Below are 21,586 nucleotides of genomic sequence, written 5' to 3'. Positions count from 1 at the left end.
GGGATTGGGTGGTTGGGTGATAGACATTGGGGAGGGTATGTGCTATGGTGAGTGCTGTGAATTGTGCAAGACTGATGAATCACAGATCTGTACTTCTGAAACAAATAATACAACATATGTTAAGAAAAAAGAAAAAGAAGAAGATAATAGGAGGGGAAGAATGAAGGGGAGTAAGTCGGAGGGGGAGATGAACCATGAGAGACAATGGACTCTGAAAAACAAACTGAGGGTTCTAGAGGGGAGGGGGTGGGGGGATGGGTTAGGCTGGTGACAGGTATTAAAGAGGGCACATTCTGCGTGGAGCACTGGGTGTTATGCCCAGACAATGAATCATGGAACACTACATCAAGAACTAATGATGTAATGTATGGTGATTAACATAACAATAAAAAAATTATAAAAAAAAAGAAATCAAATTACTCTGCTGAGTGCCAGAGGCCCTAGCTCACTGACTGAACCACTAAATAAGACCAATGGCGGTAACAAATATGCCTGAACGTTGCTGCAACCCTCAGAAGACATGACATTTAACTTCTGACTTGGCTGGACATTTTGACAACTAGGCACTTCTGAGACTGCTTTTGATTCGTATTGATTAAAAGAAATATGGAATGAATTTTAAGGATCCAAAGGTACCTCTGCCCTGATTCAAAGACAAACAGACACACCAAATAGAAATTTGTAAGTAGAATGCAAATCTAGCACAAGTCCGTAACAATTGAGAACTTTACCACCTGAACTTCAGCTTTCAGACCCATATGCAGTGATTTCAGGGGTTTGGTGCAGTTCATAATGGGGCGAGTGTGAATGTCACAAATGCCTTCCAGAAATTATTACAGTTGTTTGGCTACTGTGCTGGCAGTCCCAGCAGGACAACTAAGTATAATGTTACCAGCAGCATACATTCCTTCCCTACTCATAGCTAGATGTGTTGCTTTGAAGACAAAAAAAATGAGGTGAGGATGAATAACTTTTACTATTTCTGTCAACTTGACAGTTACCTTCAAAACATTTGGTTTAACTCTTTTAATCACAAGGAAACAAACATTGAGGCAAGAAATTAGAGAATTCCTTTAATAACTGGATTGTAAAGTTAGTGGCAAGAAGAAACTCTTGGAGTAAAATGCAATGTGATATAATGCAAAAGGAATCCACCAGAAGTGTGTAACAGCACAGAGAGGGAAGACGTGTTCCTGAAGATTGCCATGCACCATGCTGTTATGTTAAACAGGCTGATATTTTAATCAATGCTTAGGACCCCAAAATAAGCTCACAAGATATTGAGATTTTACTTTAAATGAATTATTCATAGACCAAATAGCAAATTAAAAATAACGTTATCGCATGATCCTTTTTTTGCCAACACAAAAATTCTAAATAAAGAGAAAGAAAGGGTAACCATGACAAATAGGGTACTTCAGCTGTAACTTGAAAAAATTGGACATTTTTTGTTCTTAGCTTTACTACTCAGTAGTTCAGTTTCTCATAGAGTATCCAAAATCCCTCTGTCTACATATGCCAGTTCCAAGCGATAGTTCAACTATGAACAATAGTGTGGGTCTAATCAATATAGAAAGGCATCAGGGTGCCTGGGTGGCTCAGTTGGTTAAGCGACTGCCTTAGGCTCAGGTTATGATCCTGGAGTCCCAGGATCGAGTCCTGCATCTGGCTCCCTGCTCAGCAGGGAGTCCACTTCTCCCGCTGACCCTCCCCCCTCTCATGCTCTCTCTCTCTCTCTCTCTCAAATAAATAAATAAATAAATAAATAATCTTTAAAAAAAAAAAAAACACCAAGCTTGGATTCCAGTTCTACTCTAGGTAAACTTGTTTATTATTACATAATCTATTTTCAAAACAGGTAGACTGAATGCCACTGATGCACAAGGCTTTATGGTTGAAGCTGAGCTGCTGATTCCCCAGCCTTTGGACTGGCTGAGTGGCCACCAGCCGACTCAGTAGCATGCTCAACCTCAGTATGCTGTGAACTCAGTTCTACATACCTTTGCCATAAGCATCTTTGCCTCGAGCATTTTTGTCGCATTTTTGCTGCATAACTAATTGGCTATAAGGCAATTTTACCATAAAAGATAAAATCATAAAAAATAAAAGAGGACATTCATTCAAAAGGACGTAATGAAACATAAAAATGAGCAACAAAAGTCAAAAGACTTGATTGTTGAAATACAAAATATGTGAATACATTTCAAATGTGTAGTGTAGAGTCATGGTAATAGTGCACAAAAAGCTGATTTTATTCTGTGGGTTGTACCTAAGCACTTGTCTTCAAAGTCTTTCGTTCATAGTGTTATACATTTTTTTTGCTTGTTGATTTGTCTCCTCGTTCAGCATTGCACTTTTTCCTTTTTCACTAAAATTTCTTCCTTCTAGGATGCATATTTGTAACTGAGCTTTGCATTGTGTTGTGAAAGCCTTCTACATCGTTGTTTGTTCTTGGCATATTGTCACATGTCTGCTGACAGATGTTCCAAAGTTCTATGGGAAATATGGGTTCAAAACTCTGCACTGTTCTATACACGATTATGAGGACTCAAATGTATATACTATAAAAACGAGAGTACTATGTCAATGAAGAAATTAAACCCAACTGCCAACCAGTTGATGAAACCAACGAACTGTCAAGCCAAACTATTAACTAGTTATTTTTTTTATCTTTTATGGCAGAATTGCCTTATGGCCAATTAGTTATGCAGTGAAAATGTTTGCAGAGAAAATGCTTGTGGCAAAAACACCAGACATGGTAAAAATAAGGCCAGTTTCTATGAGATCCATATTAAAAATACTGGGTTGACTAACAGTAGCATTTCTCAGTCTAGATATACAAAGTCTGAAACTATGGGCTTTGGGTGAAGGTGTGTCAGTGTAGGTTTGTTGATTGTAATAAATGTATCACTCTGGTGCAGGTGTCAGTAACGGGGTAAGCAATGCATGTGTGGGGGCAGGGTGTATGTGGGGAATCCCTGGACCTTCCCCTCAATTTTGCTGCAAACGTAAAACAGCTCTAAAAAATAAGATCTATTTTTTAAAAAAGGAACAAAGCTTTTTAAAAAAGCATGGTGTGAACACAGTGACAACTTGCCCTTCTTGGGTTTCTTGTCCTGTTCTCACTCTCTTCTATTTTCCATGTAGCCATCATAGAAGTTATTCTAAATACATGTCCTTCTGAAATCCCACCAGTGAAGCCCATTGTCAACAGAGAAATGTTTAAACATGACCTGTAAGGTTTGTCTTATTCTAGCTTGTGTCTACTTCTCCAGGCTCATCTCCTATCATGGCCACACAAAACCCTGCGGCAAGGAGCCTCTAGCTCCTTGGAGATCCCATGATTTTAATGCCTCTGTGCCTTTGCTCAAGCTGTGCCCTCTGATTAGAATGTGCCTGGTAAATTCCAACTCCTCTTTTATGTTTCAACTCTTCTGGGAAGTTTTTCTTGCCTGGAACCCCATGCCCCCACAATCCCACCCTCATACGGCCAACTATTTCCTCCTTTTTGGTTCCCTGTCCACCTTGAACATACTTCTGTGATTCCACTTATTGCCATATTATGATTTGCAGGTCTGTCTCCCCAACTAGGGCAGGGACCACGCCTTATTTGTCTTGGTAATTCAGAGGGCTGGCAACTGTAGGCACCAGGGTAACGTTTGTTGGGCAGATGGACACACCAACAGATGGTTGAATGGATGAATGAATTCCAGTTAATGTGGTCTTGTTCACCAATTCTCAAAACTCCGGTACAAAAGCTTTATGAATAACAAGAGGTATAATTTTACATATGCACACTTATTTGGTACTTGGCATGTCACAATCGATCCTTTTATATTAATTTCCTGTTTCTCCCAGGAGATCGTAAATTGCCAACACACAGACCGGTGAGGCGTGCTGTAAGTAGCATAAGATTTGATTCTTTGAGACTTTGTGTTGCGAGTGTCCGATCTCTAAGACAAGGCCAGACAATTACGGTCCCAGGGCTTCTCTTGGGAGCAACATTATTTACTGGTGGTCAGTTAGAACTGTGTGGAGTTTAAGATATGTTGCAAAAGCCAAAGGACTGCCCTCCTTCTAATCTCTGAAGGCATTCATATGACTAAGAACCCTCCCTTATCTTTACTTCTGAACCCAGAGTTTAGTTGAGTAAAGTAAATAGGGGTAGAACCAAACAAGTAAGTTTCTTCTCTAATTCAAAACATCATCTCTGAATAGAATAACAGAGTTTAACTAGGGATTTAGTATTTTTTTAAGTGATTGCAAAAAAGAAAAAAAAGGGGGGGGAGTTGCTACACCAAAGGAAAATATCAGAACAAAATAGGATTTCGGATTGAGCAAGACTTATCTTTCTACTTCATCCACTTCCTCTCAGCACTGTTTGCTAGAACTAGGGTGATTATGATGGTTTTGTCTACTGCTATTCTCATCGAAATCAGAGGCTGCAAATTATGGAAATGCAATTGGCCAGTGAAACAGGGCTTTCTGCCACTAAGTAAAGCTCCACGTGACACCCCTGTAAGAAAGCCCTCAGCTTTTTAGCTCTGATCAGCTCAGCCCTTACCATGTCGTGTTTGGGGAAACAGTGGACTCTTCCAAGCTTGCAGGGTTCCTGCTTTCAGGAGGTATTTTTACTGCATAACTAGAAGAGTGTCTTTTTGAGTTTGGACTTCCTAACCTTGAGAAGGAGTTGACGTGCTTCTTCACTGAGTGTGAAATGAGCAGATGGTGTTGTTTCACTCCAATTTGTTTTGCATGGACTGAGGAGGAGGCTGTGGGGGAAGGGATAAACATGTTCTGTCCTTGATTGCTGAGCACAACTTATTGGCACAAAGAATCCACTTCACTAGCATTGGATCATCTACTTCTTAATAAGGACTGGCTCTTTACTTACTGCACTCCAGTCTGGAAGTTATTATCACCAGGTTGTTCTCTTTATCCAGAAGGGATTATATTCACATTACAGCAGAAAAACCCCAAACAAAAACCCAAAACAAGACAAAAAAAGCCACGACATATCTGGTCTGCCCAGCCTAATAATTGAAGGAGCCTACTGCGGGCCCTTTGAGGTAAGGAAAGTCACACGTTTTAAAATACCAGTTGCCCCTCTCCAGGCATGTTCATCTCATTTTCATTCATTTCTACATTCAGCTCACCAGGACCCAAAGATGTCCCCAGTGAACCATGACAAGGAGCCTGATGACTGTCACGGAAAAGTTGCTAACTCCCCGGGGACCCTCTGCCAGCTCTCTATCTGGACTGCTAGGGGGAACATGGGCCAGAAAAGTGGTGGTGAGACCCCTTCTTCCACCTTATCCTGGGGATCAATTGGACCTTCTACCATGTGCCTAGGAGGAAGCCTAGTCCAATCTCATCCAAAGAAAAGGGCTCATAGGGCTAAGAGAGCCGTCTGCTCTGCCAGGTGTCCCCAAGTGCGTGCTCTGTTCCCGTCACACACTGCTTTGATGCAGCTACAGCACATTATTTGTGCTCCCACCTCCCTCCTTTTCATCCACTGGCACGAAAACCCCAGTGAGTAATACACACTTTGCTGAAGATTTCAATGGGGAGAGGGAAGGAATCTATAACACACAGAAGCACCCCCCAGTCATCATTATCCACGTGAGCATTGTGTTTCTCTCCTTACCAGTTTTCTTACTACCCTTCATCCACGGCCCCTTAAATTCAGCTCTGCCCCCAACTTGCACAGTCCCCTCAGTAAGAGCTTTGCCGTTAGTGGACCTTTCACCCTTTTTAGAAGGCAAGTTAGTAACCACCTGTTGGTATGAAAGCCCACTCTTTGGGAGTCTTATGCCCACCCCATGAGACACAACAACACCTAATATTGTCCCTGGTAGATAATCTTGTTAGTACGATCTTCTTCACCTCCTTGTATCTGTTCTGGCCCAATCGCCAGAATTCACCGAGGCTACTTCCTACTTTGCCTATTTAACCTGCTGCTCTATACTCTTGTCTCCTGTTTCATTGACCTCCTTTTTTTCTCTGCCCCTCAGCAACCGAGCCAGCCTCACCTTAGCCCTTCCTGCTTTGGCGACCTGTTTTGGATACCCTTCTTGAAGCCAGGCCCACCCATCTCCCTAGGACAGGACCCATGCATCACTCCTCTTTAGGGGAAACCCTACTGCCTCCATCCCACCTGGACTGCTCACCGAGAGTGGTAGGTCACATGTCACTAAACCACTGTCCTTAAACGAGATCCTAGCACAGTGCATAAGGAATTTTCAAACCTGTCCATACGTCACCAATACCTTTGGCGTTGGGGGATGGTCCATCGTGGCCTCAGAGACTGACCATAAGATGAGGATGGCCAATCACACACAGCTCAACTCTGGAATTCTTCTTGGTCTGTGCTCTGTCTGCTCCTTGGTGAGTTTAACACTTGTCAGTTTGACAGCTGTCCATTTGGACCTGGCTCTGCCTTTGGAATGCTAACCCTCAGAATGAGGGCCCAGCTTCTGCACCTCGCTGTCAAGTTTGCCACTGCTTTGGGGGCCCCCTCTTTTGGCTTTGGTCACCTTGTTTTACCTCAGCTGTGGAAAGGAAGGTCCCTGCCTGGGACCTGTGTGGTGGGCATCTCCCATCCTCCACCCCCCACTAAGGTGGCACAGAACAAATTCACAGTTTCCAGGGAAAGAACTGTAAGAAATGACAAAGTTATAATAGGTTTGCCAGGTGTCTGGTATTGAAACAGACAATCTGGTATTTTAACTTCCTGTCTAGTTAACAACAGCAAAAAATTTTTTAAAGGAAGCACATATTTCTGAGTAGTTATGAAGTTAAAGAACTATCTCTAATATATATTTATTGAAATAAGCAGATAAATCACTTGAATCAATTTTTTGTATCACCCCCACTCCCTCCTGAGACCCACCCCAAATGCAGTTTTGGTACTTTTATGGAAAAAACCTAGAAACCTAAATTATTGTTGAATGTTGAGCCTCCTCTTCTTTTAATTTAAAAATGGGGAGTAACTTGCTCTGTTGTTTTTCAAAACAATATATGTATGTTAGGGAGCTATATATATGGCAGAACTGTGTATTCAACCAGCTATTTAGAACTATTTTCAAATGTTTGGTTTTCAACAGAATGCAAAATGTGGTCTTCCTAAAATCTGTCTCCTGATCTTGGGCTTCAGAGGACATTCAATCATGATTATCATCTCTTTTCCCTTAATAAGGTAGTTTTAAAATGTTATTTGATATCTAAGAGAGCCTCGTGAATTCTTTTAGCAATTTCCTCTGTTTTGACCTAAGAAGCAGTTTTGCCAAAAGAGCTGGAACCTACAAAGTTTTGGGGCTTTATTAAACTATACTGGTTTTTCATTTTTTGAAAGCTTGCCAGAATATTTATCTTCTCCAGTTTCTAATTTTTTTCCTTTTTTTCCTTCAGTTACCAATTGAATAAAAGTTAAAAGTTCGCATCTTTCTCATCCTCTCGCCAAAGTAAACATTTCTCCAACTACCCATAAAGGGCAGATGTTTCCAAGGAATTATTTATTGTTTATTAAGAAAAAAGGCAAAGGCTGTAATAGAAGGCTCTGTGTCACCCACATGAGCTCTTAGCAAAAGCACCTAAGCATCCCTAAGCTTAGGGGAAAAAAGGAAATCAAAGAAATCATGCCACATCGACTCTATTTCTAAGAATTTGTTAACCAAGTGCCTGCTAAAATGCATCTCTATCATGAATCTGAAGAAGTGTTTCTTGTAAGTATCACCTTCACAATTCACTTGTTTCTCGAATGTTTATAACCTGGCACTGTTTTAGACACGGGAAATACAGGAGTAAACAAAATAGAGAAAACTCCCTGCACTTGACAGCTGCGAGAAGAAACTCTCCGTTTCCTAAATGGTACCAGCTTATTAAAAGTAAATGCAGAGCATAAAAGATTATTAGAATCCAAAGAAATCCAGGCTTCCCTGCCAGACTGTAAATTTCTTTCTGGGTGGTACCCTCCGGGAGGAAGGACTGAGAGGCATTCATCTCCAAACTCCTCCTCTGCCCAGATTGGTGTTTGTTAAACCCATCCGTAATTTGCTGTAACCACTTCTGGACAAAAAACATCTGAATCCTTGGAATGATAAATTTATAGAAATAACCAACTATTTTTCAGCCTTATCTGATTATCCGCATGCAACAACCATTCTTTAAACATCTCTGGCATAAGAAAAAGAAGTTTTAGTAATTGAAACTTAATCAAGTGAGGTAAGGAGATATTCTCACATTGTCGCACCTGCATTGTTCTTGGAAGTACAATGCTGGGGAATGGCATGAGTTATGGACTAAACTGGGAGTAGCCAGGGAAGTCCCATCTACCCACATTCCCCTCTCCCTACTGCCCCCAATCTAGCTCTTATACCCAGATGTCTCATTGTAGGAAAAAAAAATCCATCATTGGACTGGTTATCACCCTGTACTGAATTGCCTTCCTTTGGTTCCTTTTTAAAGTATGCAGACACCTCTTGGAAGATTGTCACACTCTGCTAACAGTCAGTGCATCCAGAAGATTGCAGGGAACTGACTCTGAAAGGGTTTGAACTACGTGCTAGGCACTTTACATGCCACATTGGTTAATTCCTACTCTGATCTCTAAGAGTAAGTTTTCTCATTTTACTGGTGACAAATCTAGGGTCCAGAGAGGTTAAATGACAAACTCCCAGATCACACAGCCTTCGATGCTGGAGCCAGTACTCAAAAGTGACCTTTCTTTCCCTTAGACTGAATTCATTTATCAAATTCCTTTCCTCTGTGGCACACAAAACCTAAGTAAGGATAGCCTTGAGAATGATGACTGCCTGGCAAGAAGGTTGAAATTGAAGGGAAAAGAGTAGAGCAATGAATTGAGAGACAAAAAGGAAACATTTTGCTGACTTTCCAGTTTTCTCTGGGGTCAGGTTCAGCACAGGGCTACATTCTTACTGCTTTGATAAAATTCCTGATTCTCAGAAATACTGACTTGGCAGGACCTTAGAGGTCATCTAGCCCAACCCACCATTAAAAGCTTTATTTAGTCATTAACTCACTTTATTACTGTTGGTGATCTGGGAAAGAGTGTCATTGACTTGGCAAGTGAGAACATTTCTGAACCACAATTTTCCACTATCTCATCCCGGGCTTGTCTGGAGAGATTTGACTTTAAATAATAAAAATTCTTTACAACTCTAAGCTTTTCACAGTTGTCAAAAGGCTTTCACATACACTATGCTCCTTAAACTCTCATTTCTGTAAGGTAGGGAGGGGTGGCATTTTACTGTGGCAAGAGCCCGGACCTTGGCCAGGTAGATCTGGGTGCAAATTCCCACTCGGTGACATACAAGCCATGTGAACTTGGGAAGATCGCTTAAACCCTTTGAGCTTCCTCGGCAAGTCACTTTTAAGCCTCCCAAGTCCTTATCTGTAAAATAGGGATGATAATATCCCCTACATGAGGTTGCACTAAAGTGTGTGTAAAGCGTTTGTTTGCTCATGGCAAGGTGCTCAGAATTGGTTGCCTTTTCTCTTTCCCTCTCTTCTTTTTATTGTTGAGGAAGCAGTGGTAAGAAGAGGTAAAGCAATTTTCCTAAGATCAAAGAGCCAGTGGTTGGTGAACAGAGGCCAAGCCCTTTGACTGCAATTCTGGGGCTCTTTGTGCTATCCCATCCCGCTTGGAATAACTTCCTCCTTCTCTGCGCTTTCGGTTTGTGCACACCTTCTCCTTTTATCAACTCCTGATTTCTTTGTAGTGCAAACTCTTCTCCCTTTCTCCACGCCCGGCGCTGGGCGTTCTGTTTTGCTGTTTCTGCCCCCTCGCATTTCTGCGTTCCTGCTAGTTTCTGTGCATACTGCCTCTGGCTAGTTTCCTCTGTGTTTTATATGCTCTTTGGAAGTTCAGGACAAATGTCCTCAACTCAGCTGTGTAAGCCGACTGTGAAATCTGGTTCTCCTAGAGGAGACAGGGCAGCTGTGGTGGCATCCAGGCAGATGGGCTCCCAGTCCCCGGGCTTCTGGTGCTCGAGTGTGACGTGCTCCTGGCTGCCTTCTGGATTTTGATTGCCGTTCCCCTGGTACCGCTGCTTCCCCGACATCCCTCTAACAAACCCTGATTTAAACAGCCCTACGCTCAGCCTTTCACGTACCCTTGTACCACACGGAACTGGAGCAGCCCACCACGGGGAGCCCCTGAAATGAATCGCTGCCAAAGGAATTGGTGCTTTTAAAGAGGTCATTCTTCTGCACGCCTATACAGAAATACATGCAAGTCTTAAAAACTATCTTTATTTAGGCCATTCGAAATGCATGGTCACAGTGGTGCCCTGGAGTGAAAAATAAATGTGTAGGCAAGCAGATTCAAAATACGGCATGCCTACATAGCGCACGTATTGACACAGAACACGGAATCAAAAAGATACTTGTCACTCATTTCCCTTATCATAAATTCAAATAGGACCATTGGAATATTACCCGACCCAGAGAAAATATCATACCATAGATCTGAGAGAATTCTCAAGAGATCATCTTGTCGACCTACCTATCTGTAAGCAGAGGAAATGTCTAAACTAATTAGAATTAAGAGTTGATGTTCCCTTATTGAAGATCTCTATTCTGCCATGAAGCTTATTTATATATCTAAAGTTGTTTTCTTTTTTTTTTTAAGATTTTTTTAAATTTATCCATTTGCAAGAGAGACAGAGAGAGAACAAGCAGGGGGAGAGGCAGAGGGAGAGGGAGAAGCAGACTCCCTGCTGAACAAGGAGCCCGATGTGGGACTCGATCCCAGGACCCTGGGATCATGACCTGAGCAGAAAGCAGACACTTAACCATCTGAGCCACCCAGGCGCCCTCTAAAGTTGTTTTCTTACCATCAAACAAACAGCTTCTTGGGAATTCCCACAAATAAGAAGGATCGTATTTGTTTTCCTTCTCAGGGTAGGCGTTAGGCATATGATCTTAGCAAACTTGTCAAGATGGGGCACCTGGGTGGCCCAGTCGGTTAAGCGTCTAAATTCAGCTCAGGTCATGATCCCGGGGCCCTGGGATTGAGCCCCACATCCAGCCCCGCATTGGACTCCCTGCTCAGTGGGAGTCTGCTTCTCCCTCTCCCCCTGCTCGGGTTCTCTCTCTCTCTTGTTTGCTCACTCTCTCTCTCAAATAAATAAAATCTTTAAAAAAAAAAAAAAGAAAGAAAGAAAGAAAGAAAACCTGACGGGAAACTCTATATCAAATGCCCCTCGAGTCCATGGGGCCAATTCTATTTCCTCCAGGCTCCCCTCCCATTGCCCTCAAGAGTCCTCAGGTGCTTGACCACCACAGCCCAGCTGGTGCAAGGCTGATGATCTACTTGATGCCTCTTGCCCATGGGACCACTGGCCATTTCCAGATATCTTAGTTTCCTGGGAGCACAGAACAAAAATAAATTTAGCTGTTGGCAAGAGTGCTATGCTCTTCTGGGCCCCCCATTGGAACTGAGACTCTCATAGTCCATTGCAAAACAGATTTAATCTTATACTTTATTCATTTCTCGGCCATCCCCCCGAGACATACGGCCCCCAGTGCACCAGCCCATTCCTTAAGGAATATGCAAAGAGAAGCGGAAGGACAAACTGCACAGTGAGTGACAGAGATGGTCTTCTTGATCCCACATGTTCAGTCCAGCATGCCCCTCCCCACACGCTCTGCCATCCTTCTTGCTGGTCCGTCCTCGCGCTGAGCGAATCAAGAAAAGGAAAGCAAAGCAGACAAAGCAAAACTGCAGACCACACATGGGAGCCTGTAGGTCTCGAGGACCCTCTTCACCTGACCATCCACTTGGACGCTCCAAGAGCTCTTAACTTCCTTTACACAGTGGCCAGAATTCATTTGAAAGGGTAACTGGAGTTTGTCTCCCTTTCCCTGGATTCTCATCTGTCCAGAAAAAAACCTGTTGTGGAGTAACAAAATATCAGTATTCCCCCAAACAGTTTTAAAATATCCTTATAAACAGTTGTAAGAAAGAGGGATAAACAAATATGCCCGAACAACTGGTTTCACTGTTGTGTGAGTTGATTATAGAAAAATAAATCTAATTTATTCTTTCTGTGAGAAGAGAAGGGAAACAAATAGGTGATAGTCAGCCTAAAGAGTTGGAATCTACACCACCCTTGGGCAAGCCCTGTCCTCACCAGGACCTATTCCTCCCCATCTGATATAGAAATTCTACCTCCAGGACTCTCCTAGAGCCTCAGCAGTCCCCAAGACTCAAATATCCACTCTCTGTGGACCCTGGCCACTGGCTCAGGGCTGATTTGGGACACACTTGCTTGCTCCTAAGTCTGTAAGTCTAGTGAGAGGCTCATTAACATCCTAGTGTTTCTTATAAATAGGAGTATACATTTTCAGTCTTTTATCTTCTCTTGTTTCTCTTTCTGAGAGTGCCTCCTCTTCATGGTCAGGGCCTGGGATTTGGTCACACTTCTGCCTGGCCCAGCCTAGGTGCCCCCACGGAGCCCATTACCTGCATTCTTGGTCTTGCCCCCTCAGGAGCTTCCTGTGTATTAACCCTCCATAATGTTTCAAGCAAGACACCGGCACGGCTGATCTTTGGTGATGAGGATTGATGGCCAGCAGAATTAAGAATGCAAGGTCATAAGGGACATGTCTTCTCAGCTGGACCCTGTCTAGATTCCAGTACTTCCAACTGGAGTGTGAGGGGTCCTAACCTTGCACTTAGTTTCCCCTAAAGGGAGAACTGAATTGGATGTATACTAGTGTGTAAGAAATGTATTTCCTCACAGTTCTGAAGGCTGGAAGTCCAAGATCAAGGTGTCATCAGGTGTTATTCCTTCCGAAGCCTGTCTCCTTGGCTTGTGGACAGCCACCTCTTGCTGCTCACATGGTCTCTCCTCTTTGCATGCACGCCCCTGGTGTGTCTCTCTGTGCAGTCCAAATTCCTCTTCTTGTAAGAACAGCAGTCAGATTGGAGTAGGGCCCGCTCAGACGACCTCATTTTAACATAATTGCCTCTTTAAAGGCTCTTTCTCCAAATACAATCGCATTCCGAGGTAGTAGGGGTTAAGGCTTCAACCTAGGAATTGGGGGAAGACACAGTTCAGCCCATAACTTCCACTAGGAAGTGGCTCTCCCTGGGCAGATTTTATGCCACACTGCCTCAGAGATGGTTGCTGTGGTTGGCTCATGGGTGACTGACTGATTGCCTTTAGCTTGGCATCCGTGTCTGGTAAAGCCAGTTATGGTGAGGGCACTGAGTCGGTCTCACTCAAAGCGTGTCATAAGCAATAGCCATGGACACAGGAAAGAACCGGTTTGGGCTGCTTTCCTTAAAAGGTAACTTCAGGTGTGGCCAGTGTTCTTCGACTCCAGTAGCTTGGGCTGAGGATCTCTGTGGTGGCCAGCTGCTGGCTTTCTATCAGCTGCTCCCTCTCCCCTCCCCCCGACCCCCGCACCTGCCCAGGTCTCAGCCTCCGGGATCTGAAACCAGCTCTGTGTCCTCCCCACCCAACCTCACCTCGGCCCTCTCCAGCCTTGAACCAGTTCCTACATCTCTGTCTCACCTGGTCTGACTCTTCTAAACACACACATACACCTGCCCTGGAACCAAGGCAGCTCTCTCTGGTTTCTTTGTCACCCACTCCTAGACTCATCTTCCATTAACGCTTCTCAGTAAACCATTTAGTCCTCTTGGCTTCTGACTTCAGTTCAACTCCCTCACTACTGCTTTCAGATCTCCGCCCCTTAGCCCACGAGTCCCATGACCTATTTGCCAGGTCACAAGTGACTTGGGCCCCAGTACTTCTCCACCTGTCTGCTTCCCTGGAGGCAGCCCCTTCCCGATCAATGTAGACCCTGACACAAATCCGCCCACGACACCTTGAACATGAAAGTGATGAACCTGGTTAGCATGAGGAAGAGGTTTTAGCTTTTGGTGAATGAAGTAGTGAAACTGTTGATACCAGCTGGAAGACGTACAACCCTACACACCTGACAATTCTCAGGGTGACCAAGAGAATGGCTGTATTAGCCAGGGTTCCCTGAAGAAACAGACCAGATATATATAGACGTGGATATACAATGATATATCTATAAAATGAGAAAGTGGCTCACGTGATTACAGAAGCTGTGAAGTCCCATGATCTGTTGTTTGCAAGCTGGAGACCCAGAAAAGTAACTTAGTCCAAGTCCAAAGGCCTGAGAACCTGGGGAACCATGGTGTAAATTCTAGTCCAAAGGCAGGAGAAGAAATGAGACGTTCTGGCTCAGAGAGTGAGGCCAGATAAAAGGGACAAATTCTTCCTCCCTCGGCCTTTTGTTCCATGTAGGCCTTCAGTGGATTGAAGGACGCCATTCACATTAGGGAGGGCAATTTACTGAGTCCGTTGATCCAAATGCTAACCTCATCCGGAAACATCCTCACGGACACACTCAGAAATGTTTAATCTGGGCACCCCGTGGCCAGCCAAGTGGACACACAGAATTAACTGTCCCAGCGGCCTTTCTGGGTTTCCACCTGCCCAAGAAGGGTAAAAAGTGGGTCACCCTTATGTGCAACTAGACATGTAGGCAAAGACAATTTATTTGGTAACCTGCTCCCTTAGGCGTGGCAAGAGGTTGTCAGGTCCATGCTGGGAAGGAGGAGTTGGAGAGACAAATGAGACTCTTTCCAGAAGCACCCCAACCCTGGTCAGGTGGCAAGGTTATGCCTAGGTTAAGAAGCTTGAGCCAGAAAGACCTGGACTGTGGCTACAACAGCCTGCACCTGGGGCAGCAGTCTTCTCCCCTGGGGGACTCTGAGCCTACTCCCCTCCTGGTGCTCAGATGATCCAAGAGCACACAGACTGTCTCCTTGGAAGCAGAAAGCCAAGGAGCTGCCCCCTTCCTCCTCTTTCAATTAGAGCCTCACACCAGGCTCAGCGCTGGGCTGCCTTCTGGCCCGGACTCAGCTGCTCCCAACAGGGTCCTGGCGCTGTTTGAAAAGAAAAACAAGTGAGCCAAGGTCCCACCAGCTAACCAGGCCTGAATTCAGCATTTGCTGAGAGCCCATACCTGCTCTTACTTGCCCATCTGGCCAAGGGGCGCAGCACTTCCAAAGCTGAATCTGTAAAGGGTGCAGCCAAGCCTGCAGAGCCATGTTCGTTCATGGAGGAAGGAGAAGGCGTCCCTCAGAGAAACCAGGCTCTATGGCTTTCACTGCCCAGCAGAAGGCATTGAGCTGGCCCTTCAGGACCCAGGGGTTGGGAGGGCATTTTGGTATTTAGGCTGGTCGTGAGACAACCTCGGAAACACCTGCTGACAGGTTCCTGGCTCTCCTCTCAGGAGCTGTAGACAACGCTGTCAGGGTGACCCGAATCCTGGAGTGGTTTCTTTGAAATTGCAAAGCTGCCACCACCAAATTACACCCTTCTGAAGAAGTACAATTGTGCCTGGTCTTCAGTCTAAGATGTTCAAAAATTCTTTTTAACTCATTTTGTTTGAATTATGCTTTTGTCAGGGAGGCCTCTTTCCTTTGGGAGAAATGCCCCTTCCTCACACTATGTGATTCTGAAGAAAGCTACAAACCATGGGGCCCTGCCCGTTGCGTCACAATCCCCACTCAGACCCTTTCTCCCGGGTGTTTGAGTCTGAAGCCAGAACACAGAGGCAGAAGAGAGATGGAACTGAGCTTCCCCAAAATACTGTCGCAACAGCTCCCTTGTGTTCCCGATGAGAAAACAGACTCAGAAAATGAAACATCTTCTCCGAGGTCCCACACTAAGAAATGGCAGAGCCAGGATCTGAACCCAGGTCTGTATGACCTTGAAGCCCATGACTGTTCGCTCATCCAAATAGTCTCCATTTACGAAGTACTTCTCTCCACTATACACAATGGAGAAATTAGAGAGAAATGGCTTCATCGCCTGCCCACTCCATTCAGGGAGTTAGACGCAAAAGCATATACGAGATTCAGTTCTTTCTCATTTATATGCATAGTATCATGATATTTCATCTCCCCACCTTGCTGTAATTCCCCGCAGTAGCTCCTCATTGTGCTTCTCACACATCCTACTATTAGCCGACGAAGGGTCTTCGGTCTTTCTAGATGCACAGTCTTCTCAGATTTCAGGGCTGCCCTCATCTTCAACCTCCATTAAACAGGCACTGTCCTGTGCATGTCCTCGATTTTCCCGAATCTCTCTTTTCTCAACCAATTACTGTGCCCCCTGGAAGTCCCCTCCACCCCACCCCAACTGCCTATAAAAGCAGGCTGGAAGCCAGAGTGTCCCGGTAAATACTGAGATTGCTGTTGCGTTTTGTCATTAGACATTATGCTTTAACCAAATAAAGCATGTCTGCTGAGGGCACTGGAACCTCTTCAGAGATGGTTTATTTTCATACGCCCGGCGAGCTTCTTTCTTCCTGATGAATCAGCACTGCCGCTTTGCTCTCAATGCTCCAGCAGTAACAAGACACAAAGACTGTCAAGCTTCAGCCCATAAATGACTCTAAATGCACCTATTATTCCACTGTTTTTCCAGCGGATTCTCCTGAGCTCAATACTCTGTTCTAGGCGGTTGTATGCATCAGTATATCTTGCTGCAGGCTCATGGGCTTTGAAAAAGCATTTGATTTCTTGGGTGTGCTGCATGCTTTGGGAAAACCAAACCACGCCAAGCCATTCTTATTTGAAAACCATGGTCTTTTCATAATCCTCGAAGGGAAGACTGAACCCCAGTGTCAACCTCATCTAATTAGCCCAGAAACGCATGTCAGGCTGTTCCTGTGAAGAAAACTCCAGAAGAAAAGACCTGCTTGACACACCTCTCGTGGACTTGAAAACCACTTCCGGTGGCCGCCTACCTCGACGCTCCTAGAAGCCGCAGAAGGTGCACCGCAATTGCACATAGCTTGAACACAATCATTTCCTCGTTAGGGTCTAAGGGTCGTGATCAGATGTGCTTGGGTTAATTCTTGCTGTCACTTCTCAGCTTCTGCTGTGGACTCCACCAACTCCCGGCCTCCCCACCCCCCACCCCTGTTTAAGTGCCTGTCTTTCTAGGCACTGTGGAAGGGAGGAGACAAGAAATGGCCAGATAGATCCCTTTCAAGAGCTTCTCAATACCAGTCATATAAGCAGATTGTATCACTGGTGGCTGGACCCTGAAAAGAATTTCAATTCTCACAGAAGCAGCCGGAAATAGGCTTTTAAAATCCATCCTCGCTGGATTCTAACCTGCTTGGGAGGGGGCTGCCCACTTTCGCTGGTCTCCTAGCAACCGAGCCCCTTCCTCCGCAGGCGCGGCTGCGGTCCACCCGGCCGGGCTGGGGAGAGAAGGGCCTCCCTGCTCTTCCAAGCACAGGGCAAAATGTCACCCGGGGAACGGGCGTGAGCACTGGGAGAAATTGCTAAATGGTCTGTAAATTCACAGTGAGGACGACAATCTAAATGGGGCCACCTTTCACACATTTTTTCAGGGGATCTTGGGATTTAAATTCATCCTTCTGCTTCCCTCCAATAATAGCTTGCATGGGTGGAATGCTTTGTATTTTACAAAACACTTTTGCATCCATTACCTCATGCAATTCCCCACCAGAGCCTTGAGAGACCTCGACAGTGGGAAAAAGATAGGGAAATTTTGTGAGTTCTCTTTGAGATGCTTTTAAAGAACCCAAGAAGAAACTCCAGGTCACTGACTTAGTATGGTAAAAAAAAAAAAAAAAAAAAGTGGAGAAAATTCCAAACACCAGTCTTTTATATTATTATTATTACTATCAACAAGTTAGGAGTTAGGGTTCTGGCCAACTAACCTCTGCCTTTGTGCCTGGAAGTTTGAGTGGAGCCCAGAGAAGGTGATGGGTTCTCCTTCTCCCTCCTGCTTTCTATCATTCTTGTCCCCTCCCTAACGGCCACTACTGGGATTAAAATGGACCCAATTCTCTCTGTTTCTAACAACCTCATTCTGAGTTTTACCTATAACATTCTTCCCTTCTGGTGAAAAGAGAAATGATTCTTAATATGCTGTATAAGTCTGCTCAGGCTTCCATAGCAAAATGCCGCAGACTAGGTAACTTAACCAATGGAATTTATTGCTCCCAGTTCTGGGGTCCAGGAAGACCCAGATCCAGGTCTGGCTGGGTCGGGTTCTGGCGAGGCCTTTCTTCGGCTTTGCAGATGCCACATGGGAGAAGAGAGAGCTTTGGTGTCTCTTCGTCTTCGTATAAGGGCACAGGTTCTACCAGATCGGAGTTCCACCCTCCTGGCCTCCCTTAACAAAAACTCCCATCCCATGGAGGGTTAGGGCTTCAACAAATGAACTGGGAGGCATGGGGGCACAACTGGGTCCATCACAGGCGCCTTCATTCTCCTGCAGGTTGGAGGAAAGAGAAGCAAAATCTTCTCCCTTAGGAACCCTGCATGGTTCCCCTTAGCTGGAGAGGGAGGCCAGTCTTTAAACTGTGGGTCCGGAAATGTGACCCTGTGATAAAAATCTGTTTGTGGAGACGCCTGGGTGGCTCAGTCGTTAAGTGTCTGCCTTCGGCTCAGATCATGATCCCAGGGTCCTGGGATCAAGTCCCCCATCTGGCTCCTTGCTCAGCAGGGAGCCTGCTTCTCCCTCTCCCTCTGCTGCTCACTCTGCTGCTCCCCCTGCTTGTGCTTGCTCTCTCTCTGAAAAATAAAAAATAAATAAAATCTTTACAAAAAATCTGTTTGTGTTTCCCTCTCTCATTTGTGGATTGGAATCCTTTGAAAGAAGTTACTGATACTTTGGTTTATAGCATCTTTATCATTTCAATGGTGTTCAAACAACGAGCATGATTGTTCTAGAAGACTCTGCTAGTAAAGGTGGGGCCTAAAGATACCGTTGAGGAAGTTGCTTCTGCCTTCGTATCACAGCACATTTACCAGCAGCCTGTGTTTTGGGGGAGAGCTGCGGCAGCTGGAGACTTGAGCGGAACCCCTTTAGCAGCACCATGGAGGGCAGCAGCTGCCACCGAGGTGGTACCCAAGTACCCCAGTGGCCAGGAAGCCCAGACACAGGGTCTTCCAGAGCACATGCGCTTCCTCACTCTTGCCCTGGCTTTGATGTCGTCTTCTGGCCATGTCCTGGTCATCAGGCTTGGGGCAGAGATGAGGTCTCAGTTTTGCAGCAGTAGCAGCTTTCCATGCTATGACGCAAGCCTCTGGATAAATATAGGCAGCTACACAAAGTCCTAACTTCACAGGCTCATGATCTTGAAAAGAGAAAATACAAGATACCCAGGAATAAACCTAACTGAGGAGGTGAAAGACCTGTACTGTGAAAACTAGAAAACACTGATGAAAGAAACTGAAGATGACACAAACAAATGGAAAGACATTCCATGCTCATGGATCGGGAGAACAAATACTGTTAAAAAGTCCATATTTCCATGCGGTGGCTGGGTGATAGACATTGGGGAGGGTATGTGCTATGGTGAGCGCTGTGAATTGTGCAAGACTGTTGAATCACAGATCTGTACTTCTGAAACAAATAATGCAACATATGTTAAGAAAAAAGAAAAAGAAGATAGCAGGAGGGGAAGAATGAAGGGGAGTAAGTCAGAGGGGGAGACAAACCATGAGAGACGATGGACTCTGAAAAACAAACTGAGGGTTCTAGAGGGGAGGGGGGTGGGGGGATGGGTTAGCCTGGTGATGGGTATTAAAGAGGGCATGTTCTGCGTGGAGCACTGGGTGTTATGCACAAACAATGAATCATGGAACACTACATCAAGAACTAATGATGTAATGTATGGTGATTAACATAACAATAAAAAATTTTTTTAAAAAAGTCCATACTTCTGGGGGCACCTGGGTGGCTCAGCGTCTGCCGTCCACTCAGGTCATGATCCCAGGGTCCTGGGATTGAGCCCCACGTTGGGCTGCCTGCTCAGCGGGGAGTCTGCTTCTCCCTCTCCTTCTGCCTGTCCCCCTCCCGCTCCCCCTGTTCATGCGTATGCTCTTGAGTGCACGCTCTTTCTCTCTCTCTCTCAAATAAACAAAATCTTTTTAAAAAATTCATATTTCCCAAAGCAATCTACCGATTTCATGCAGTCACTATTAAAATACCAACGGCGTTCTTTACAGAGCTAGAACAAATAATCCTAACATTTGTATGGAACTACAAAAGATCCCAAATAGCCAAAGCAATCTTGAAGAAGAACAAAACTGGAGGCATCACAATTCCAGACTTCAAGTTATTTTATAAAGCGGTGGTAATCAAAACAGTATGGTACTTTTGCAATGACGTGGATGGAGCTAGAGAGTACTATGCTATGCAAAATAAGTCAGTCAGAGAAAGACAAATACCGTATGATTTCACTCATATGTGGGATTTAAGAAACAAAACAAACGAGCAAAGGGAAAAAAAGAGAGAGGGAGAGAGCGAGGCAAACCAAGAAACAGACTCCTAACTCTAGAGAACAAACTGATGGTTAGCAGAGGGGAGGGAGTTGGGGGGGTGGGTGACAGGGTGATGGGGATGAAGGAGTGCATGAGCATGGGGTGACATATGGAACTGTTGAATCGCTATATCGTACACCTATAATACACTAATATAACACCATATGTTAACTATACTAGAATTAAAATTTTTAAAAAGAAAGAAGGGGAAATACAAACAAACATTTTTTTTAAGATTTTATTTATTTATTTGACACAGAGAGAGCACAAGCAGGGAGAGTGGCAGGCAGAGGGAGAGGGAAAAGCAGGCTCCCTGCCAAGCAGGGAGCCCCAAACATAAACATTTTTAAATAAATTTTTAATCTTGGAATAATTTTAGATTTACAGAAAAGTTGCAAAGATAGTGCAGGGAATTCTGCGTACCCCTCAGCTAGTTGCAGGGTTCCCTAGTGTTACCTCACGTTACTAAGGTATACTTGTCAAATTAGCAAACTGGTACTTTACTATTAACCGAATTCTCAGTTTATTCAGATTTTGCCAGGTTTTCCACTAATATCCTTTTTCCGTTCCAGGATCCAATTTTGGGACCACACTGCACTTAACTGTCATCTCCTTAGGGTCTTCTAATCTGTTACAATTCCTTAGCCTTTCGCTGTCTTTCATGCCCTTGACATTTTTGAAAAACAGTGGTTAGGTATTCTGTAGAATGTCTCTCAATTTGGGTTTGTCTCATGTATTTTCTCATGAATAGATTGGGTTATGGAGGTTTTTTTGGTTCTTGTTTTTGTTTTGTTTTGTTTTGTTTTGTTTTGTTTTTGGAAAGAATGCTGCTGAGGTCATGTGCCCTTCTCATCATCTCGTAGCCACATGACCTCACTGGCGATGGGAACATTGGTCATGTGGTTAAGGTGGTGCTTGCCAGGTTTCTTCCCTGGAAAGTTACTATGTTTTCCTTCTCATACTTCTTTCTTTGGAAATGTGTCACTAAGTCCAGCTCATCCTGGGTAGTGGGGCATGAGAGGGGAGAGTATTTACATATATTATTTGGAAAGACTTATCGCTTCTCCCCTATTTATTTATGAAGCATGCATTTTAAAAAAAAATCACAATTACACAGTCTGTAAATTCAATGTTTCTGGTCTGAAACAAAGTCAAGTACTCTCAGACGAATACCAGAAGAGAATGAAGACACTGAGTACT

This window comes from Callorhinus ursinus, unplaced genomic scaffold (genome assembly GCF_003265705.2).
Source record: "Callorhinus ursinus isolate GAN/ISIS: 27379988/994484 unplaced genomic scaffold, GSC_fseal_2.0 scaffold25, whole genome shotgun sequence".
Classification (NCBI taxonomy): Eukaryota; Metazoa; Chordata; class Mammalia; order Carnivora; family Otariidae; genus Callorhinus; species Callorhinus ursinus.
Note: the sequence above shows the minus strand (reverse complement) of the source record.